Source organism: Falco naumanni, chromosome 8, assembly GCF_017639655.2.
Source record: "Falco naumanni isolate bFalNau1 chromosome 8, bFalNau1.pat, whole genome shotgun sequence".
NCBI classification, from domain to species: domain Eukaryota; kingdom Metazoa; phylum Chordata; class Aves; order Falconiformes; family Falconidae; genus Falco; species Falco naumanni.
Window position 1 is genome coordinate 53,959,944 of NC_054061.1, and position 22,861 is coordinate 53,982,804.

A 22,861-nucleotide genomic window follows, 5' to 3' on the forward strand; every position below is an offset into this window, starting at 1 on the left:
GTCACCAGGGGATCTCTCTTGTCCTCTACTTGTGTAAAGCAAGAAAGAATTCAAGACACTTTCCAGGCAGGAGTGGGGAAAGCCTCTCTGACGCTCACCAAATGTCAGCCAGGGGCCACTAAGGCTTGATGCATGGTCTTATAGCAAGGAATGCAGTGATGAGACCTATGTGAGGAGACAAGATTCTCAGCAACGATGCAAGCCATAGCCTTGCTCTCCTGATACGCATCGGGCGAGTGGCAGTTGTTTTGCTGGAGACTTTTGTGCTAAAGCAAGTGCTCTTTATCAATATGAGGTGGCACAGGCTTGAAGCTGGGACTGAGAACTGATCCCTGGATTTCTAAAAATCACAATCCTGGATGTGTGCTTTTTATTTCCTTACCTGCTATGTATCTCAGACTTCTGTCTTACATCCTTTTCCATTTATTTTCTTTTTTTTTCTTTTGTTTTTTTTTTTTCCTGATCTCTTTAATGGGTGTGTGTGGAGTGTTAGTGTAAGCTTTAGCAGGACTTCAGAGAATGGGTGGGTTTGTACTTGTATGGAAGACTTTTATCCTCTTTTTGTGTTGCTCTTGTATTAGGAATACAAGTATGGTTTAATAAATCACACACAGAACACTCATGTTTTTGTGAACCTGTAATGTTGTGCAGTGTTTTATGCAAGCTATAATACATGATACTGCGTCGTCCATTTAGAATGCTGTGTGCACTTTCTTTCTTTCTTTCTTTGATGTAATTCAGTTGACAGCAGTGGGGTTGTTCCTAACACACCTAGAAAAATGAACAGGGAGTAAAGAGCAACACAAGTTCACACCCAGGGTGTGCTGACTCATTTGCTTGTACTCTTATCTGTAGCAGAAAATACTTTTAGGGTACTCCTGAGGAATGCATCAAAGTAGTGTCTCAGATGTCAAGTTCAAGACAAGGTACAAGTTTAGTGAAGGGCTGCGTAAAGCCCAGAGGCTTGCAATACAATTCGTAATGAAGGTGAAAATCTGTGTTTTCAAGTGGGAAAGGACTAACATCCACTGACCTGACCGATTAACAGGCAGGACTGTGACCTTTTAATTGCATTTCTAATTAAACTGGACCAAAGGGTTATTTTAAATGGGTTGCTTCTGGACAAATATTTGCTGATGTGAATAAATGCAACCCTGCTTGGGCAGAGGGGTTTGGACTAGACAATCTTCAGAGGTCCCTGCCAACTTCAACTAGTCTGTGATTCTTTTCTGGGAATGCACGAGGACTTCTGCTTTTTATAAAGCAGTTTGCTTTGTGCTGTCCTTCATTTTCTGTTTGTCTGTTTCATTTGGGATGTTTCCAGTGTGTGAGCTACCTCATCTCAAGTTCCTCCTTGTCTTCTCCTCCCCTCTGCTGGGACCCAGTCACAGATGTTGATGTTTCATCATGGTGATCTATGAAACTGTTGCCTTTTTATAGTAGTTCTTGCACCTCTTAGCTCTGGGTGTTTTTGCAGTGTGAAATATGGGGTAGGCTGCAGCACCTCAGACCTAACTGTGGCTGACGAAAGCCTGGCTTTGTATCTGGATCAAAGCACCCGACACGTGCTTAAGTGGAGCCATCTTCTCCAATCTGCTAGTGGAATGTCAGTAGCTTGCTTTGCCTTTCCCATGCCAAAGCTGTCTGGACCACATTAATAGTCTGGGCCTGTGCTAAGATGCTGAATATGTTTAATCTCTTTGTTCAGAGAGCTTGGGTTGAAGCATCCTCTTAGCATGAGCCAGGGATTTACAATATGAATGGTGGGTGAGTCTGATCTGATGGCAGGCTCTTAGCTGATGGTGTAGCCATGTGCTTACTATCTTCTGTTCCTCTGGGGCTTTCCAAGGACAGCTTGGTCCTGCCTGCATGTTTTGCTGGCTCAGTTTTCAGCCAATGCTCTGTTGTGTCCTAGTTAGCTTTTTCTTCTGTGTATGCAAAAACTGGGTGGCTCTGAAAGAGAAATATCTTGCTGTCCTGTCTACAGTGTTTCTTGGTTAATAAATACAGATTTTAAAATTGCTCATCTGAGGCAAAAAAAAAAAAAGTATTATAACCGGTGCAGAGAAGTCATCATTGTTTTGGACTCTATTGCAACTTCCAAACCGAGGTGATAAAGGGTCGATACACCAAAGATTGATACCTGGGATTTCAGAGCCAATATTTTTTTTTCATATTAAGGGTTATTTTGTTTTTGTTGATTAGATGAATGGGAACAGCAGTAATTAAATCAGCAACAAGCCTGCCAATGACTCGGGTGGGCTTGTGATGAAAACTGTTAAGTAGTTGACACAGAGCTCAATTTGCACGCCGGAACCAATGCCAGAAGTAAATCATATAGACCATTAACCTTGAGACCTGCAGAGGGCAAAATAAAGAGCCTGGCTGTTTGAAGCACCTCTAGTTACTCAGCGTTTGGAGATGTGCATGTGGGGGAGACATCTAAATAAAAAACATAAACAACTCCAAATCTGTTCCAAGTTGGCTGAAGGAAGGGAAAGGAGAGGCGTAAGTATCTGGTAGTTTTAGATGTGCTGCCATGGTGACAAGAGCTGATAAACTAGAGCAAAACTAGGACTAATCCATAACTGAAAAGTATAGCAGATGCAAAGTTGCAATGCTGTTTGCACAGATTCAGGTATGTAGTAGTGAACCTGCTGCTACATCCCTTGTGCTCAGTCCTGCTCTCATCCTGAAGAGTGCTTGTATTTACTGCTGGTTTCCAAAGGTTACTTGTTACTAAAAACACATACATTTATTTCTTTTAACAGCAAGTCAATGACACCTGTCAACATCTGATCCCAATCAAAGCTTTTCATGTACTGCACATAATAGGCTTATGGTACACTATCTGCTAACCATACTGTCTTCAAAAAGCTAAGCCAATTTTGGTCTGTAACTTCTGGAGCTGTTGGCTTCATATTTCAGTCACACTGTGGAAGCTGGATAGTCCTGTAAAGACTTAACATTAAAGCCTTGAGTCAGTGAAGCCACCAAGCACATGATTTACAGTAAGTGCTTAAGTGCTGTGCTAAGTGAGGGTGGATTGCCCAAGTGCCTGAAGTTATACAGATCCTTAAATGCTTTGTAAACTCAATGTTTAAGAATTTTATCCCAAAGGATGCTGTAGGAACTTCTGCTGAAATCAGGATGAAGGGGACCTCATGCAGTGCTCAGCTGCTACAACTGTGTGAAAGACATTATTGATATTATGCTTTTACATATTTTACTATGGAAAGAAAAGTTACCAGAAGGCATGATTTCTGGGTTTGGGTTTTTTTGGGTGTGTGTGTATAGTATGGTAAGAGTTTGGATAATTTAGTCAGTATTAAAACATGCCTTGAGTAGAAAACTAGTATAGGCGGGCAACGGGACAGAATTCTGGAGACAATCCATCCTTTCAAGGTTGTGAATAGTTCTTTTCATTTCTAGAGACATTTATATAAATGTTAAAACAGGAAGGAAATCATTCCATTGATTTAAAAAACAAAGTCAAAATTTCTTAGTGACTAAAACAATGACTATTCAATTAATGCCTATACATAGTCATTACCTAAACCCTCCTACTCTCGCTTCGTACGTTAATTAGCTTATCAGTCTTTTGTGCTTGCACAAATTCTTCCAAGAATTGTGGGCAGGGGTCCTCGGGATGTGGGTGGTGGTCTTTGGGAGGAAGGCTGTAGGTCTTCCTCAAGGTGTACTTATCACCTTTTGCCAGAAAATGCTGAGTTGGGTGAGTTACCAGTTTCAATCAGCTCTTGTTATCTGTCTTTCCTCCTTGGGTGTTAGGATGCCGACAGATAACAGGATGTCCACAGCCTCACAAGGTGTCAGTGGATAACAGGATAGCATTACAAGATGTTGACAAACACAATACACATTGAGGATGTCATTATTCTATCCTACAGTGAGTTCATACAATATCACCATTCAAAATCATGTTTATGATCCATCCCTTACAACAAATTTTCAAACTGATGTTAACACACCAGGATACTAACCTTTTAATGTTATTTACAAGTGTTAGTGGGATTGTGCACTTTGTTTTACTTGTGTTTAAAACAAGAGATACTTTAAAAACAAGCAAATAAAAAATCGTGGTATAACATTCTGATTCTGTGCCACATCTAGGATTTTGCCCTCTAGCCCAAGTCACCTCAAATAATTAAAAAATCTGCTGTTTTAAACAGAAGTTGAGGCAGTTAATGTAATAGTCCCTGTTTAGAGATATTTTGTATTTATACTATATAAATGAAGGAAGGTTGGTTTTTTGTTTGGTTGTTCGCTTTTCCTTTGATATTTGATGATGACTGAGATAGCAAACTCTTTGGGACATAGATCTTCCTCTGTCTTTCAGTAATACCAACATTTTCAAATTCTGAAATCTTTCCTGCTATACAAGTTCCCACCAGATTAAAATAGGTGCATGTAACTTCATGCAAAGCAACATTTTTACCACATCAAAGAAGAGGTCCTGGAGTTGCTGGAAGGTTTGTTTGTGGTACGCTTTTACAGCTCATTTTCCACACAAACATTGATACTGTACAACACCTATGTATCTATATAAATGATCTTGCCATGTGTTTGTACAGTACCTGGTACAATGCTGCCCCATTCTCAGCTGTTTCCTGAGCACTGCTGCTATCAAAATAAGCAGTAATATCTTTGGCTTGATAGGTATAAGCTACCATAAACTTGCTCACAAAAGCACTCGGGTGGAATACCTTGTTGTGCCGAGGGAGCAAAGCAAGCATAGATGGACAAGGAGCACTTCCTCTGTGAGCAGAAGAACTAAGAGGTTTTCAGTGTGGTGCCTGCTGGTTGAGGCTTACGAGTCAAAGCATGTGCAAAGTGCAGAGGGCAGATCTGCAGCATTGCGCGCTGCGACAGTCCTCGTTCGGTGCAGGGTAGGATGGCAGCATGTGGGGCAGAGCTGTAGTGGTGTTTGGTTTCTGCTTATTGGGCCGAGTTGGTGCTGAGACATCAATCCCTTTTAGAAAGCTGCCTGCTTTGCCTTGCTGCAGCCATGGCAGTTGCTGGCAGGGAAGGGAGCCGCGGAAGCGGAGCAGCTCCTGGGAAGCAGCCCTGTGATCCAGATGGTGCTGGGGTGGCTGTGTGGGGGTTAGCGTACTCCTGCACTGTTCCCTTGACAGGGCACCACAGCATCGGGTCAGGCCTTGCAACAAGTGAGCAAAATGGGGAAAGGATTGCTCTTGCACCGAAGTGGTGCTGGTAAGAAGCCTGGTCCTGGCTGAGCACAAGAATAGAAGAAGCTGTAGTTGTAAAGAGATGATATAGAATGTAAAATTGTAAGAGACGATCACTTCTGCAGGGCAATTGAGCACCATTATGAGTTTGTTGGTGGTTGCAGGATTGGGGTTTTTGGTACTGCTGGTGAGCCATGTAAGCAGTGCTAAGCCTGGATGTGAAAGAGGCAAATCAAATCCTTCCCCATTAAGCAAATTATTAACTCCACACTCCCTACAAGAATGTTGTTCATGTTGGCCTGACTCGTTCAATGTGACACGTTTCAGGAGAGGAAAATCTTGTAGTTGGACAAAAATTTTCAGTTTCATTGCAATTTCTCCTTGATTTGGGGGGCAAGAGTGGCAAAACCCAAATAAACCCCCTAAACAGTCGAGGAAAAAGGCAGGAAAGTTTTGTGGAGGTTTTATTCTTGCACTTTCTTTTCATGTTCTTCCACTTCAGATACTTCCACTGAACGGAAGTATTTACCCCAGTAGTTCTAAGGCTCAGACCTATAGGCAGGAGGAGGAAAAAGGCCACACATTCTCTTTCCCTCCTGCCCACCCCTCCGTACTCTGCTCAATTACTTTCTGTGTTCATACAAATAAAAAAGATAATTGTTTTCCTCCTAACCTTGCTTGAAAACAGCCCTCATTAGACTCTTTGCGGGGAGGCGGATTGGATGGAACAGCAGCGTGTTAAAGGGCTTCTCTGTCCGACTTGGGGAGCATCTTACGTAAGGAGCAGTCGCACCGTGGCAGAGCTGAGGGCACAGAGACAGACGGTGCCTTTGAACGTGACCCTAACTAGAGATCTTGCAGCCCCTAGGGTGGCCCTGGGAGAACAATGTGGTGGTTCTTCCCCGCCAGCCAAAGTACCTCTGCTCTGCAAGATCCACGTTGGTGTAGCCTTGCTGCTGCCTGCTGGAATGAAATCAGCACAGAGCTGCCTCTGGCCCTTTTACTACAGACAAGCTTTACAAGGGAGACAAGACTTTGTCATCTAATAGCACCCTGCTGCTTGAAGAAATGATTGGCCTTTTTATGGCATATATTGTCTTTTTCTTGTGCTTTCCTAGCTGTTTTTTCTCACCAGATGACCCAGCTAGTGCCTAGAAGGTGTTCATGGGATTGCTTCTGAATTAAAACTTTCAGCAGTGTAGCAATATGCACCCCATGGTGCCTTGCACATCACAGAAAATGGAAGGTTAAAATCTAGCAGAAAGGCTCTTTGCTGCCCCTAGCAGCAGGACATTAGCTCAGAGGGAATGAGGCAGGACAAAATTATGGTGTATTAAATTGAAAATCACAATAATGGAGAGGAGAAGCAGCTGTGTTGGGAGCTGTCAAAACTGCAAGTAAGTATTTGGGTGGGTGAAGGAAGTTGGTTAGCCAGAAGTTAGAGCTCATTCCCCAGTTCCCTGGCTGTGGTTCAGGGATGTAGTGCATACACCTGTCCTAGTGCTCATTCATTTCTGATTCACTGTGCTTACTGATAGAAAATTTCTTCCAATAACTACCTAGATTTTTAGTGCTTTGATAGACCTGTTTTTCATATCTCTTGCACACATTCTCTTTTCTGTACAGTAATCTTGTAAATCTTAGAATATGATACTTTAATCATCTCTCTTCAGTATTATCTGAACTTAACTCTTGTTAACTTAGTCTTTTTTTTATAGGTCTTGCTTGACTGAAGTACAGTTGTTTTTATTGCTGCACCAAACCGGGTAGCCAAAGGGAATGAACTCCAAATGATCCTCACAGAGAAATGGCTATCAGTCTGGTGTTTTTGGAGAGGCTGCACTGGCTTTGGCAGCTCTGCTGAGCTGAGTTGCAGCTGTATGACACAGGTGAGGAGGGAGATGCTGCTGATACACAAGTGAAACCAAAATGTGTCTTGTAATATTCTGAAGTCCTGTCTGCAGTTGCATTTGGTTCAGCAGCACAGCAATTGATTACTTAAATCTGAGCTTTTTTTTCTGCCCTGTCAGCTTTATCCTTGGCCACATCAAGTACTCGCAGCAAGTTGCCTTTGAGAATTCAGCCTTTGGCTGCTTCTAATTCAGAGGACAAGATTTTCTGAATTGTGAATAGCATGCTTTTGTCCTTGCATTTCCCTGCAGTTCTGGCAAACCAGAGTTTTTTATATTTCAGCTTAGAGGGACAAGAGAGGTGGAAAAGAAAGAGTTGAAAAAGGGTAGAACTGCATTCAATTCAGGAAGAAACGTGGTACTTTGCACCATCGTGGCCTGCTGGGTACAGTGGCTGTCCTGCTGCTTGTCATGCAGCCTGGCACCAGCTCTGGTGGGCATGTAAATGAGCAAACACCTGGTTGTCACTGGGAAACTTGTTTTTCTATAATGCGAGTACAGCATTTCTGCCATATAGCAAACCTGCCTGGATTCGGGTATTAGGAGTTTTGCACCAGGTTACAATCCGGTATATATTTAGGTTTTCTTCATACATGTCCTTGGAACTAGATGCTCTTTGAGGTCCCTTCCAACCCAAACTGTTCTATATGTAGACATGCCTCGCTCTACCATAGAGGTAAAGGAATGGTGATTTAGCAGTAAGTAGGCTGGGTGACAACGTAGTGACTACTTAAGCCAGTTACTTTGTGCTATGTATTCGTTTATTGTTTGTGTGTGAATTTCTCACAGAACTCTCATGGTCTTATGTGGGACTCTGGGGAGATAACAGAGGGAATGACAGGGCTGCTTTAGCACGCTGCTTACGGAGGTGCCTCTTCTGGGCTAAAGGCTTTGCTGGTGCATGTGTACGTGGCTGCAGCAGCATCACTGTGCTTGTGAGAGTCTGAGCTTCAAAAGCAAACCTTACTCTCTGCAAGTGAGAGGAAGTGTGTGTGTCCTGGGGTGAGCAAGCTGGGGGAGCTATCGTATGTTGGTGCAGTTGCACAACTGTCACATGTAAGTGTAGGATGAAAAAGGCTGCTACAACAGAATGATTCGTGTTTATTTAGCAAATATTCCCGAGTAATTTGGTCGGCTTGACACCGGGGTTATTGGTGTCATCAACCAGCTTGTGCTTGGCTGGTGCTTTTTTGTGGATTCTCTTGCCCTGTTTCTTCTTGAAGAACCAGGTAGGTGTTGTTATTTAAGTATTATCTTTCTCCTAACCCCAGGAGATACATGTGACATGGTAGATATTATGACACATCAGGTTCCCTTGGTCTGTTCATCCTTGGCTTCTCATTTGGTTTAGTAATGCCTATAAATCTAGCTATTCCTGCTTCCATATAGAGCCTACACCTGTGGTTTCTGTCAGCCATGGCTATAAGAAAATGGGTAGGTGAGACCAACATGTGAAATAGCAATCTATAAATGGCTGGTTATCAGAGCTGTGATTCTGTCAAGAATTTATGGTGGTACAAGAATGAACAACAATGAATTTTCTACGGTTCGTAAAACATTAGAACAGAGCCAATTTGGGCATGCAGCCTTGTAAAGCACATGATGATGCTGTCTCTGAAATAACAGTAGTTTCTTAAACACACATACATAAGAGCTGCTTCTGAAGCAGCTATATTTATACAGGATGTTTAAGAAACTGTTTCAAATATCCTCCTCAATAAGTGTATTTCATGTTTCTTACCCCCAAGTTTTATTGCTTGCATCTGCTACAGTTTTAGTTAAGTAAGGAGAGTTTTCAGTAAGATTAGTTTTGCATTTGAAGTCACAGTATTATGCTGATACTCTTCTTGAAGAAGAAGCTTCAATAATCCAGTATGTTATGAAATAGTCTTCTCTGCAGTGATGTAAACAGCTATCAGCTTTTAGTAGTGGTTGGAAAGGGGAGGTAACATGCATCTTGGCAAACTAGGACAGGCACAGATGAGTGGTTTAAATTGAAAGTTGGCTTATTGCAAGTTTTGTGTGTGGTGTGCTGGGAGGAGAGTGCTGGTGTCCCATCCAGACCAGGTAGATGATAACCGTGAGGTTCTCCATCATTTGAGAAGACACAAGTCCTGTGCTTTCAAGCAAAAGACTTGGAGCACTCATTTTACAACAGTATGTCAGTGAAACGTTCACAGTAACGGTATTTATCCAAATATTTGTTACTTTGATTCATGATGTTGGCATCAGGGTGTTGGATTAAAGGTTGTTTGACCGTAGGAACCATTTGTGCTCAAGGGAGTATAAAACGCCGCTTTGTGTGTGATTGTGCAAATGGGACCCCGTTGTGACTGGGTGAAATGTAAGTGTAGCAGCAGCCAGGCTTCTGAAAAAAACTCAACTTGCAGAAATGGAGAAATCTGGTCCTGGGGTCCACCCAGGGGAAGCATCCAACTGCTTTTAGGTAACACGATGAAGATACAGCATTTGGCTTGATCGCTCGCTGAGAGGAAGCACTGCCTCAGGGAGTGTGGTGAGTCTTTCAGCAGTGGCATAGGACTCTGTGGCTCCAGACTCTGCAGAGGAGGAAGAAAGCCAGCCACAGTCACATGTCAGTGTTTTGAGGGTCCCTTTAGGTAAAGTTTATTTAGCTTTCTAGGAAGCTGCAGTATTTAATCTGACCTGAAGCAGCAAACAGATGGAGGGGTATATTCTGTCAGAGGAGAGAGCTGTATTTTTGGCTTTCACTTCAAGCAAGAGGCTTGTAGGTGGCTTGCTTAGTGTTTTATGAATTTGATGCTCTATATATGGCTAAACTGGGCCTTTTTTTTTGTAAGTAACATACATAATTTTTCAGCCTCTTTAAGCTTAAACTTCTTCTTTGCCCAGAAGTTAAAAACAGGTTCCTTCAAAATTAGATGCCCTGTTAGACCATACGTTCTGCTGCGTCAGGGAGCAAGTCATTCACGTTGGCTTGACTGGGAGTTATTTATATCCTGTAGTAGGACTATGAATTTCACTTTTCAGATGAACCAGTGAATTCTGGGTTTGTGTTTACGTATCTGAAAGACAGGATTCTTTCAGAATTCTTTTCTTTATAAGGCTTTTAACTGAACAGAGGCTTTTTCCTGTTAGATTGAACTCAACTTTCATCAGTGTGTATGTTTGGAAATTTCTCTCTCTCCCTGAGACCATATCCAGTTAAAATAGGAGGAGAAAAGTGAACATTCTTGGGAGGATTTGTTCTCGTCATGTAACAACTTCTAAAATAAAAACAAACCCAAAATTGTTGCAGTGCTGCTTAATTAAATGACAGTAAAAGTTGGGGGCTTGGAAATACTGTGGTTCTCCCTTTTTCAGGGTAAGCCATTCAGCATTCCAAACTGGCTTGTGCTGGGAGAATCAGACATCACCAGCAAGGTATTTCCTGGCTCCTTTTGCCAAATGCTAATAATAATAATAACAACAGTAATAAAAATTTAAAAAAAACCCAAAACCCTCAGATCTAAACCAAGCCACTTGTGACTTCACTTGGCAGCACAGGCCTGCTCTACGTAACTTCTGCCTTTATTTTGTTACTCATATGCCTGCCAAGAGCTTCTGAAGTGATTTGCCCCATTCTCCCTCCCTCTCTTACCCCTGCCAAAATGAAGGCATAGCATATCATGCTTTGTGAGCCAGAGGAACATATGGGCTGGGGAAGCTTCAACCGACCAGACCGAGGGCTTGGCTGGATGTGAGGTGCCGCTCCAAGTGAGGGCAGTGCCTCGGCCACCAAGGTTGGGGTATCTCTCTCTTTGGGCTCCATCTCAGACATGCTCTCTCTCCTGAGCCCTACTGCTACTGGAGGTTTTAATTTCTTGCTGGCTTTTCCTGGTGGTTTTCTCTCAGCTTGGGCCTCCTTTCCAGTTGAGTTTGGCCAAACTGACCGTAAAAGATAGGTGCCCACCTTTTTTTCCCTGCCTCCTCTGGAGGAATAAAAACATGCTTTTTTTATATGTACCAATCCAATGAGGAAACAACTTTTGTGGGAGCACAAGGTATCTCTATTCCGTTACATGGGTGCCTCGTCCATGTCGGATCTTAGCCCTGCTTTAAAATGCTTCAGACCCCTTGATCTGTGGTTACATCAAGGAAAGTGAAATAAAATGTGTGTAGTACTGAGTGGTGGTGAAGAAAGGGAGTTTGTATGTAAAGGGTGAAAGCCTGATCTGCTGCAGATACGCAACAAGAAGGCACAGCCCTGCCAACAAATTTCAGTGTTGCAGGGAAAAGCGTGAGAACGTTTCTGAAGTTTCAGAGTCCTGCAGAGAGTAACCAGGAAGGAACGACTGGGAATTTCTTTTTCATTGAGGGAAAAGGAAATATATGAAAACATTTTAAGTGTGAAGCTCTAAGCTGCTGAAATGGTGGTACCCTGAAGAAGCAGGCTTAGATTGTTGGTACATTAAAATGAAGTAACAGTTTCATGGTAATTGATAGTGCTTTATGACACATCAGTTACAGTTTCTGCTTTGTTAAACACTTTTAAAGCTGCTTCAGTGCCTCCGGCTTCCCTTCCCTAACTGCTGGGAACTCTGTGAACCACTGGCTTGTCTGTCTCCAGCAGAGCTGGAAATGCTGCGTTGGTCCCAGCGTCCCATTTTGCCTAGGCAGCACCTGTGTTTCCTCAGGTAAAATCTAATATGCAAACGTGAGCATCACTTCTGAAAACTGCATTCTCGTGGTCCTCTGTGTATGTGTTTTTCTGAGTTGCTTTTCTTCGAATTGCTAAATTTGTTGTGGAAGAAAATGCTTTCAGTGGAGCCCAATTCTGATGGGCCTGTATGGGTTAAAAGGGAAGGAGTTCCTGTCCAGAAATCACTTTCTTTTGGCATGTTCCCTCTACATTCTCTGTGACCTCACCTGAAACTGTTTATCTGACATTGGTTTTGGATTGAGTCTGCATTGCTGATGGTGCATTTGGCTGTAAAGATGAGATTGGTAATGGTTTAATTGATTTTCAAGGGTAGGAGAAAATGCAGTTCATGATAACCATTGTGATTTCAGGTGATGTATGCTAACTTTGATGTATGGGCTGCTCAGAGCTAATAATAACCTGTCTGACCTGACCTGCCTTCAAAATGCTTAGTAGGAGCTCTTCATGGCTTTGTAAAAGAGATTTTGTATTTTTGTGTGTATCTGATGATAGATCTCTACTGTGAGTCTCCCTAGCTTTGCATCAGGATTTAATTATCAGTATATAAACAAACCAGGTTGCTCCAGACTTTGTCCGTGTTGTTGTGGCTCCTTAGGGTGGAGGGGCTTTCAATGAGGGGATGAAAAAGTTGTACCCTCCTGGAGGACAAAAAACCCTGTATAGACACTACTCTAGCTGCTTCTTGGGATAATGCACAATTTACGTGTGTCTCATTGGCGTTTCATGGAAGTTCAGGTTAACAGCCTGATGTATGTGGTTAATAAATACCTTGGTAGCTTTGACAGTGAAAACTGGGCATCCTTGTTGGCATCTCATGGCTACTTCAGAAGTCAGCAGCAGGCTGGAAAAACTGCATTACATCAGTTTTCACCTGACCTGTTATTCCTGCAAAGTTCCTGCCAAGGAACTCAGGAGGAGACTGAGTTTTGTTTCAGAGCACCAAGGAAAAATATTTAGGAGTTTGGAGATTAGTTGTCAGCACTGGAAGTGGGGCTTGCCAGAAGTAGTGACAGACCAAGCTTGTAAGGCAAACAATGCTGCACCACGGACTGACAATACCCCTCCCGTAATCTGTATTAAAAATAGGTTTTACGGCCTCCACTTTTAGCATGAGCCATTCAGTAATTCATATGGCATTCCATATGTTAGGGTGAGAGGAAGGTGGAAATAGTGGGAGTCAGGGAAAAAGACACTGACTGATCCAGATTCTTATGCCATTTCAGTTCAGTTAATTGCATGCATTTAAAGTGTTGTAACGTGAGCAGATGGGGTGTTTCACAGTTATGTGGGGGGTGTGTGTATATATATACATATATATATATATGAAATTCTCTAGCACTTGATTCCACAGGGCTGCACTGAGGCTTTACCAACCACAGACTGGGCGTGTATGGGGGAGAGGATGACAGTAATCAGTAGTGGGATGGGTTGAGTGATTGATCTAGTACTGGGATCCCCCAAACCACATGAGATGTGCTTGTGGATATTTAGTGAAGAGTCCAGTAGCCTGCAGCTTTGTTGCATTTGGTGGCAACCTCAAGGCACCCTAAGGTTGTCATGTCTCCTTGTTTGAAGCCACCCAGTAGTTTTCCTCAGTCTGGGGAATGACCCTTTTAGAAGAAGGAGAATTAGCCCTGGAAGCAGGGACTTTGTTTCCTGCAATGTTGCAGGGATGTGGGTTCCCTCCTCTTGCTAAGACTGCTGGAGCAGCCGGGCTGCCAAGCTCTGTGTGCCAGTAAGCACTGTCCAGCTCGTGTGATGCTCTGGTTACAACCAGGTTAACAGGTGATCTGAGCACGGGGGCAATCCCGCTTCCCCCCCCCGACTCTACAGTCTCCCTGCTCCCCCTCGCTGGCAGTGCCAGCGCTCAGGCTGTGATGGGACCCCGAGTCACTGGGCCACGTGGGATGAAAGCGCTCCGCTTTTCCCAGCCATTTTCTGGTCTCGTTCCCCCGGCTGTGTCCCCGCCTGCCTGCCCTGCACCCTGGCCCCTTCAGCACGGGTGCTCTGGGGGCAGGGGCAGCCTGCCTCTCCGTGCACCCCACCACAGCAGGAGGGTGGCAAACAGGCTGTCTTCCTCGCCGCTACGGCCTTTTGAAGCGTATAGTAAAGCAGATGGCGCCGTGCTTATACATAATAAACAGCAAGCAAATGAATAAGCCTGTTTGTCAGCCTGGGCTTTGCCCTGCGCCATCTATCCCTTGATCACAAATGCTGGGCCTTTCTGTTGGAGCCTCTGCTCCTGCTGGGAGCTCACTGGGAGAGGTTTGCCGGGGGGGGGGGGGGGGGGGGGGGGGGGGGGGGGGGGGCCCCCCCAGCTCTTCCCTGGGGGCAGCCAGGCCTTCAGCAGGGCATTGATGGAGGGTTGGGCTTTGTTTAGTGCAGTGTCATTTCTCTGAATCTTCAAGTAAGACAGAAATGTTGGTTTTAAAATTATTTTTTTCCTGTTTTTCTTACCTTATAGAATTCTGTGGCCAAGTCTTCCATTTTTAAGAGGTTGAATGGATCTAGCTACGTCAGGGGTTTGGCTGTCTTTAACTTAGACTGGTAGAAACATTTGATTTGTTTGTCCAAGGTCATCATGAACTGTAAATGGTTTGGATCCGACTGCTCTTTATTTACAGGGATTTTGTTTGGGTGGAGTTTTTTTTGTGTGTGTGTGTGTGTTAGTCCTGTTCCCAGTCCATACACCACTTGCTGCCAATTTTCAAGGTGCATTCTCTTTGCTTTTTTTCTTCCCTGCTTCCCCTCCACATGGACTGGAAGGTGTGAGGAAGCATCTTGTGGCAGCTAAACCGTGGTGCTACCCAGGGAGGATTCCCATGTCATACTGTGCCAGCTGAAAGTGCATCAACAGGTCCCAGCTGAGATACCACTTCATGGTGCAGGCGACTGGCATTTGTTTGCTGTGCAGGTGATAAACGGTTGCGGTACCTGGTACTCTGGAGCTGGTTTGGGACCGAAGCCTCAAGCTGCTGCAGTGTAGATAAAATGTAAACAATACAATAATTGTTTGCCGTACTAGTGGCTAAGGAAGGCCAAATGTGGGGAAGAAGCTGGGTTGCAGGAACTATTTTCTCACCCAGTTTCTGGAAGTCAGGGAAGAGATGCAGGAGCTGGACTGGTCTCTTGCCTCTGGTTCCTGTGAGCTACTTTGCGCCTTATGGCCTCTTTCCTCCTCCCACCCATTATCTCATATCATGCATTTATTTCTTAGCAGGTGTTTGTGCAGTGCCCTCGTGCTGAGAGTGCTTTCACTGCTGAAGAGGTTTTGTAGGCTTCAGAAGGAGCATAATAAAAATTGACTGGGCAGTGCAGGCAAGGATCAGCTGTCACTACCCTTGGTGTACCCAGGGGGAAATAAGGAGATTCAGTCCAGTGCTTTTCAGGAATGAAAGATTAATTCAGGATGAGAGAGTCTTTTGGTCTTTTAAAGGGGCAAAACCTTGAGCCACGGAAATTAAATAGCAACATGTGGAGTGGTAGTTGAATAAAAATAAAATGAGATGGCAAAAAAAGCCTTAAGCTTTCTAGTTTATCTTGTTCTCAGAGTTCTCTATCAGATGGCAAACACCTGCTCAATGCATGGATATTAGGGGCATGCTGTCAGGAGACTTATCTTCAGAAAGTGATACCTGCCTTTTGCACTCTGCCTTCTGCTCATCAGATTGCATGTTGCAGGGTAGAAGACATTTGCTGGTCACCGTGACTTATTTTTCAAGTTACTGAAGTGTAAAATCATTTCTACCAAGGCATAACAAAATAAAATAGTGTTTGGTTATTTCTATCTCGGCTATATTTTGGAGTCAATCTGAACCAATGTGTGTGTATACTTATTTATAAAATATAGCTTTGTATAGAGAAGGTTCCTACACTTGGTTTCTCCCTTGTTCAAGGGGATGGAAAGAGACAAGGAAAAAAGCTTGAAGGTTAGGTGGGGAAAGTGGAGAGAAAACTGCTCCATTTTGCTTTCCCCAATGGCATGCACATTGAATTTTTGAAAGCAGTTTGACGACAAGGTGTAGCACATGTAAACAGCTTTCACTTGAAGATTGATGCACGCATTGCAAAACGGTAATTTTTTAGGCCTTTTCACACCACTGTGAGATGATTAAGCCATGCTTGATCTGCTTAGGATGAAGCAGAGCAGGGGGCAAGAGGGAATGAGAGCCAGAGGGTGGAGGAATGCGGTGAAAGATGCACCAGGGACACTGTGTGCGTTTGGGGCATGGCTGGGAGTAGGTGTTTATACCATGTGTAGGATGACCTGGCCGGGGACATGTGTTTAGCATGTAACCAAGGATCTGCAGCATGTTGCAGCGGGGGTGTAATGTGGCTGTGGAAGCCTTGCTCTTGGGGGGGCTGGGAGCTTGCAGGCCTTCAGGGGGAGCCTGGGTGGAGGGCAGGCACAGCCCACAGCAGTGGCAGTGGGCGGGTGCTGGGGCAGAGTTCATGCAGGCCTTGAAGATGCGGATGATGGAGAAAGATGGTAAATTGAGTGGAAGGGAATAGAGATACAAAGAAGCAGCAGGAAGGGGAAAGACATGGATGGAAGCCACAGAGTCAAAGAGAATTGTTGAATATTACAGCAAACAGGTTGAAGAACAAGGGGGAAAAAAGGTGGAAGAAATGGAGTCCTAGTAATGTAACTGTGTATTCCACGTTTATCTAATTCTAGATTTATATACATTTGTCCTATATTTATAACACAAAAACATGTCAGAATTATCCTAAATCTTTCAGGAGAACGCATTGGTTTCTTAGCCTGAGAACTTTGTGAGGTTCAGGGCAGGAGAGCTGCTCTTCCTTGCCGTCCCCATCAGAAGTGACCCCTGGGTAGTGACTCAGGAAGCAGAAATTAGAGAAGATAACCTCATCCTTTTATTTTTTTTTTCTTCTTTCTTCCTTAAGTGCTTGAATACTTCTAAGTATTCACAGCTTGTAATTGGTTTAATAATTGATAGATCCTGTTAAACTCTAGAGTAACAGAGTATTTTGGAATTTGGGAAAGGTGGGAGACAGGAATCAGCTAGTCTGTTTGACCATCAGTCAGATGGGGCATGTGTAGGGATGTCTTTTTGCTGAGAAGATGCTCTTAAATCTCTCCAAAAGGTGTAAGGGAAAACAAGCTCTTTTGTCCTACCAGTGCCTTTCACTGAATGTTGGTGTATGCTCCTGATGTGACTTGCCTCTCTAATGTTGAACCCTGCCCTCAGGAGGGGCTGAAGAAGAGAACAGAGAAGAGATCTGTGAGTGTAAGTGTGAGGAACAGCCGCAGGAAGGAAATCTGATTTGAGAAAGCTGTTTTCATTAGGGCCCCCTTTTAATGGACTAATGGTGGGGGGTCAGCAACTGGAAATGGCCTAAATCCAGCAAGAAGAATCAGCAAGTACTGTCTGCTGGGGGAACAAAAAGGGCTGGAAGAAAAGTGTGTTTCCCAGCATTGCAGTGGTTAAAGTTCAGATTATTTCTAGCACCTAGGTGTAACCAGTCAATGCTTTTTGAGAAACAATTAGTGTGAGTTTTTTCTAGAGCTCCCAGTCCTTTGATGGCCTTAACAGATGACATCTTGTACCAAAGAATTGAAATATCCTGGAGAAAAATCACAAATCAACAAAGGCTTAGGTGGCTTTACCAAATGTGAAGTTTTCTGACTCTTGACCTGCAACTTCCTGCAGCAGGTGTAGGTTTCCTGTGTTTTGTTTGCATGCTGGGTTTTTATGTGTGAAGGCTGGTTATTTTGGCATGGACCTATATTTTTTTATTAGTAAAGCTGTTCATGATTTATTAATAACTTTTCATGGTTTTCCTTTATTAAGAAGTGCAATAAATATTTATTTCTCTCTTCTTCAAAATGTCATCTCCGAATAGCAAGGAATAAGAAATTAAGTTGAAGCAAGGATTAGTAGTTTTCAAATAAATGCACAGGCTGGTTTTGTCCCTTAAAAATCTCACATATGCAATGAATAGAGAATACATCCCATAATGAAAGCCTATTCCTTTTCCAGAAATCTCTTGTCCTGTGAAAGCTCTGTCAGGCAGAAGATTTATAACTGAGTGTAAGCAATGAAAATTTGAAGGGTGATGTTGCTAGTTGTCCAGGTTCTGAGGTTTTTGGTTTGCATTGTTGGAAAGCAAAAATAATTAATGAAGGCAGTACAAAATACTAGACGGTTTGCAAGTCCTATGAATAAGGGCTGCTATTAAGGGAGGTGAACCCCAAGATTAACATACTTGAGTTGCCATGGGGTTTGGTTTCTAGTCTGAGCTGAAGTCAAGGCTCAGTTGTGGGAGGTAGGTGTGTGTCTTTGGGGGTGACTTGTACTGAGGTGGGTGGGGTGAACGGCCCCTCGAGCTCCCTCTCTGCTCATTGAAATGCTGCTGAGCCGCGGCACAGCGGGCTAAGTGTTTTTCCAAGTTTGCAGCAAGTTCTGTAAAGAGGGACGAATCCCAGGAAGGCTCAAGAAAATAACACAGTTCCTAAAAGCCAGGAGTTACAAACGTGAGTCTACATGTTAGAGATCCCCAACAGCTAAATAAGATAATGCAACCCCCTGCCCCTGTCCCCATAAAACTGGGTTCTGTCCATTCTGCTTCTGTGTCTCCATGTGTGTACCTGCAGCGTACAGCCAAGAACAGGCACTGCAGGGTCTGTCCTGCCACACTTAACCTGGGTTGAGTAGCTGTTACAGCTCGTCACCCTGCTGATTGCAGCGGGGATATTCAGAGGACAGCAGAAGGTGACTTGAGCAAAGCTAGCAGACCAGAAAATGCAATCGTGTGGAGTTGGGAAGAAGTCCTCTGGGTGTGAAGGGTTGCAGGAGGGCCACCCTACTCCTTTTTTCAGGGCTTTTTTCAGGTGGGGCTGCAGACAGGTTGTGCTGTGTTGTGTTGCTCTGTTGCATTTTCTATCTTAACTTCTTGCGGAGTGGAGTTGTTTCCCATCGACTTAGCTGTGGTGAGCAGTGAAGCTAGAGTGTAAATCTGAAAATGCCTTTGTGGTTTGCATGACCATGTTCACGGGGCTTGGAAAGGTTTGCAAGAGTAGCTTTTTGAGTGAATATATCAATAGTTAATTTGGACTTGGTTACCCTTGACAGTCAGAGCTTTAGGTTCATGACAGGTTGCTAGTAGTCCTCTCTGTGCATGTGGAGTTGTGGGTTAGTTTCTTTGCTGTGGGGTTTTTTTGCCCCCCATTCCCTCCTCCTAGGAAATTTATTTAATCTTATCTTTTCTGTACTGTTTTTGAAGATGTAGCTTTTTATTCTTTATGATGAAAACAATGCATTTCAGTCTTACTGAATACTTTTCTCCCAAAATATGGCAGTGAGCCAGTAAAATTAACGTGTCCTTTGTTCGTCTCTGTGCACAGTTTGGTTGCTCAGAAACTGTCTTGTGCAAAACTCAAGGCTTTGAACCAGAGGCAGGCATTGAGTGTGTGTGACTCCACTGCTGGTGGCCTTCAAAAGGTATCAGTGGAAATTCCTCAGTGCAAGATTCAGCTCCTAAGAAGTGATACCCTCCTTTCTTTTTTTGGTTGATTTTTTTGCTAGTAATGTTGGTCCTGACTTGGTCTGTAGGGCCAACTTCCAAAAGCAATGAAAGCCCAAGCTCCCATCAACTATGTACAGAGAATCATCAGAGTTAAGAAAAGTTTAGAAAGCTGGATGCTTGTTAATAGTCATCCTTAAATAAATTATGAGGCTAAAAAATGTAAACAAGTGATACTTTATATTTTGCTACAGCAGTCTCCTATCCTTGTTTAATATTGTTAGTGGAGAGCTTGTGTCCGAAAGGGTGTTCAGTGACACCATCAGTTGAATGATGTCTTTTAGATGGGTCTGTCTGCATTAGTAATGAGAATGCTTGCTCTCATTTTACAAAGGAACTATTTCTTTTAAATATAACCCCCTCCTTCCCAGCCCCACCCCCGCCAAGATACCATCATCAGAGTTCTCATTACAGCCCTCTTTCATCCCTTTATCTAATGTTGGCTGAAAATGCCTTTGTCTTCAAGTTCCTTCAATTATTAATGATTCCGTTGTATTCTTTTTGCCAATTGGTGCAGAGAGAACCTTGGAGCAAATGTGTATTAGTTATTCCATTTATTCTCTCCTCTTCATTCCTTCTGCGGTCTTTCTTAATAGTGTTGCTCTCCTGGTTTTTCACTCGCAGGTTCCGCATCATTGCTTGGGTTTTTTGCTCAAATATAAGAGCTGTTGTGTCCCAAAGACTGGCTTTGATTCTGAAACCTTTTAAAAAGAGGTAAGGAGCCTTCTTGCAAATGCTAGGAGCATCTGTGTTTTTCAGTCTCTACTTTGACATTTGTAAGTGGACAGACACCTTCATCTGAACCAATCCCACTCTGTGGACCAGCTGGAAGTCTGGGAGATGGCAGGTCGCAGACCTAGCAAAATGTTGCTCCCAGACCCTAATGTATGATCTCAATGGCACTGTGGATAGACAAGGGCAAGCCTTGGTGCCCTCCCCAATCCATTGAGGTGCTCCAGCAGCAGAGGGTAGCAGGAGATGGGATTCACGTGGAAGAGCTTAGGCCTTGTCACACTTGCCTTGTCCTCTGAGAGACCAATTTAACGTAGCGGGAGCAATGTTGGTGCAGTGTCGTGCTCCCCTTGGCATGCCTTTTCCAGCCCCGGTGTCCTTGGAGCTGTAGGCTTTGTGGCTCTCCGAATGCTAATGGCAGGTTGGGTCTGTGGCTGAAATCCCCCGCACCATGGCTGGTGCAGATTAGAAAGGTGTGGAGGGAGCAGTGTTGGTGCAGTGCCGTGCTCTGCACCGGGGATCCTGATCTGGCTTCTTGGGAAGCCTGCTGAAGTATGGCCAAAAGGCAATATGAGTCAGTCCTGTGGCCCAGGTGAATTTTGCGGGGGGCTGTACCAGTTGCCCAGTCTGTGCACAGTTGCATGGTTGTAGAAACCATGTGCCTGTAGAACAGGACAACAGGATCCTTATTCACTCCGAGGAGGATGCCAGCATGTCTAGGCACTGTCCTTGATGCTTTTTTTATAAAAATAATAAATAAATACATTTTGAACTTCCTCAGTAGCTGTTTTTTTTTTTTTTTTTAATACCACATCAAAAAATCATCTTTGCTTTTAATTAGCTCAGTGAATTCCTTTATCCACACACTCCCACACCCCACACGCACTCCCCACTCCCCCGTTGTTTTAGAATGTAATTGCTTGCTTGCGTTATCTTCACAAATTAGATACCCTGGAAGATTTTTGTTACTGTTTGGTATTCTGTACTTCAGAGAAACCTATCTGAAAACATGTGCTTTACAAGGAAAGATTAGAAGAATGTTTTCCCAAACTCCCTTTTGCTTGTGTCTGGACTCTCCCCAGTTTGCCAATATCTTTCTTACTGTGCAAACCCCAAATTTTGGCACTTCGCCAGCTGAGACATCACCACCAACAAAGAAAAAGGAATAATTATCCCAGTGTTTTAGGGACAGCATCCCCATTAGGATAAATAAAACTGATTTTTTTTTTTTTTTTTTTTCCCCACAGTAAGCCTTTTCCTGCCAAGCTACTGCCTAGCTACTTCTGATTTGTCTAGTTACGTGTTTGAGGCCTCGTCTCTCAATATGCTGTTCAGTCCGTTTCTTTTAGATTTGGGAGATGCTCTGCAGTATGCTGCAATGATCTTCATTTTCAAAGATTCTTTCTGAAGCGTGACAGGCTCATCTCATCTTGGGGTCAAACCCAAATTCTATAAATGCAGAATCGGGAGGCAATGAGGTTAATTTGTTGGGATTTGTTACTGACAAACTCATACTGTCAGTAGTATTTTTTAGCCACGGTCTTGTCCTGTAGGTGCTTGTAAACTACTTTTTTGTTTAGTTTTTCCAAAATCTTTGCAAGGATGAGGCTTAACTGACTGGTTTGTAATTTCCCACAGCTTCCTTTCAAGAGGGAGTGTGACATTTTATCTTCTCTGGGATCTGTTGTGAAACCTTAAGTACTCGTCTTGAGTCAGGGAGGATTCACAAAATTTTCTGATGTATCTATCTTGTTTTGAGTGTTTCTGAAGCTGCTTTTTCCTATTCTGACCTGAGGTTCTGCTTCTTTTTAAAATTAATTGTATGCAGTATTTGCTCACTGTTGATCTTACTTGTGAAAATTGAGGCGAATGCTGAATATGTTGAATCATACCCTTCTGTGCATCATTTTTGCTGTGCCTCTCTGCTGAACCGTGACTTGCCCTGTCTGCTTTTCAGATCGTATTGAATTTTTCTAGTTGCCTTTTATGTGCCTTTCTAATTGTAATTCATTTTATTCTTTCGCTTTTCGGATTATATTCCTGTGCTTTTGCTGTCCCTTAGTTACACAATGTTTGTCTTTGTTTTTGGTAAGATTTTTATTTGAGCATTCAGGCTTTTAAAAAGCGCAGCATATTCTTCCTCTGTACTGGTAAGCGTTGTTAAAGCTGCTAAACTCTCTTATTTCTGTCTTTCCTTCCTGGTTCTGTGTACCTTGGGAGCCTTACACAGAACATAAACCCTTATCTTTTGAGCTGTCCATGCTTTCTTCTGTTACCCTCCAGTCCGAATGGAAATCTTCCAAATAACCAAGACGGGATGGTAAAAGAGCCGAGAGTGGCAATTTCTCTCTCTGCCTTCCCTCCTTTTAGCTCCAGATCATATTTTCATCAGTGCTGCAGCATTGCTGTGGGATCACTCCTCTGCTGAATGGTACCATCCTTTGAATACAGTATAAACCAGTGTCTGGATGGTTTGAAGTAGCAAGAATTCCTGTGGCACTTATCAAAACAGCAGGGCAAGTTCCCTGAGTTACTGGCAGTGCTGCCATTTGGGCCTGTCGTCTAAAATGCCATTGATCAAAGTACTACTTTATCTAAAAGAAGGTCATGTCCCTTGAGGTATATCAGATAAGTTCCAAGGTCCTTCATTTATCTGGAATTCCATTTTGCCTAATGACTTTCTTGTTTTCTACCCCATTCTGATAAACCAGATGTGACTATAATCACGTTACACCTCCCCAAAGTCTCCCTGGTGATGGCGATTGGATGTGGCACTCTTT

The 22,861-nt window shown here is 43.4% G+C and overlaps 1 protein-coding gene across 38 annotated transcripts in view; it reads left to right on the plus strand.

The window, feature by feature from the left end:
- The window catches only part of MAP2 (microtubule associated protein 2), a 235,905-nt gene that overhangs the window by 65,608 nt on the left and 147,436 nt on the right, over nucleotides 1-22,861 (plus strand). Inside the window, exon 1 of one of the 38 annotated variants that reach the window (XM_040603942.1) lies at nucleotides 11,705-11,772. The exons of 34 other annotated variants lie outside the window; for them this stretch is intronic. The gene's annotated coding sequence lies outside the window, so the exon portion shown is untranslated. Of the gene's footprint in view, nucleotides 1-11,704; nucleotides 11,773-18,185; nucleotides 18,301-22,861 lie in introns of those variants that run through there. 3 more of the 38 variants (XM_040603935.1, XM_040603941.1, XM_040603932.1) reach the window with 3 other exon arrangements.